This window comes from Sinocyclocheilus rhinocerous, unplaced genomic scaffold, assembly GCF_001515625.1.
Source record: "Sinocyclocheilus rhinocerous isolate Xijiao unplaced genomic scaffold, SAMN03320098_v1.1 scaffold1101, whole genome shotgun sequence".
NCBI classification, from domain to species: domain Eukaryota; kingdom Metazoa; phylum Chordata; class Actinopteri; order Cypriniformes; family Cyprinidae; genus Sinocyclocheilus; species Sinocyclocheilus rhinocerous.
The window spans coordinates 786719-787664 of NW_015638359.1; the positions used below are offsets into that span (position 1 = coordinate 786719).

The 946-nt window shown below is 32.7% G+C and overlaps 1 protein-coding gene across 1 annotated transcript in view; it reads left to right on the forward strand.

Annotated features, from left to right (window-relative positions):
- Window positions 1-946, forward strand: part of LOC107749660 (F-box only protein 46-like) — a 13991-nt gene that overhangs the window by 10480 nt on the left and 2565 nt on the right. The window lies entirely within an intron of this gene.

Genomic DNA, 946 nt, shown 5'->3' on the forward strand with positions numbered 1-946 from the left:
TGCAGGACAGCCCACATTTCAGAAACAAATCAAAGAAAAAATAAACAAATACTACTGTTCCAAATATTCTGTATGTTGCTCAAAATATATTGTTCAGGTTATTTTTTTTTATTTTTTTTTACCCAGACATTTAAAATTAACACATTTTAGAGTTGTAACAACAATACCGTGATACCGTGAAACCGTGATATTTTTGCTTAAGGTTATCATACCGTCAAAATCTCATACCGGCCCATGCCTAATTGGAATTTTAATGGTCAAAGGATGACTTGTAGAGATTATAGATACACAAGCACCTTTAGTAGCATGTTCATGTCTGTTCCTGTTAGCAGGGATGATGTCAGTTTAATTGACTACTAAAATCCATTAACATTTGTATCAGTCATTAAATTAATAGAATTGATTGTAGTCTGTCAGCCCAGTCTTATCTTTTGTCTTCCTGGTCTTGTACCAAAGGACAGTATGGCAGTAATGCTTCCCAACATGATTTTTCAAATTCATGAAAGATAACTTAATATATATTCAGATATAGTATGAAATCCATGCCAGTATTTCAGAGAGAGCAAACTGTTGTGTGTAATGCTTTGTGGATAGTGACAGCTGTCTCAAAAGTGCATATCCTTGGTTTGAGGAGCAATTGTGATGGCATGCTATTAAAACTATTGCAACAACACTCAAAATAATTTTGAATTCACTGAATAAAATCTAAATAAACAGGCTGGTTGTAAAAATCAATGTGACAAACTTTGTGCAAATGACAAAAAGACAACCTGCAATCAGCTGCTCAATACAGTATCGTTTTTGGAGAACAATGGGTGTGTTCTTATGACTTCATCAGTAGAGAGGACTTACTATAGTAATGCACATTTATTGCTGAGATTCTGATTGAGACCTTTTAACATAGTTACATGAATGCCTATTTTTTTTTTTTTTTTTTTTTTTTTTA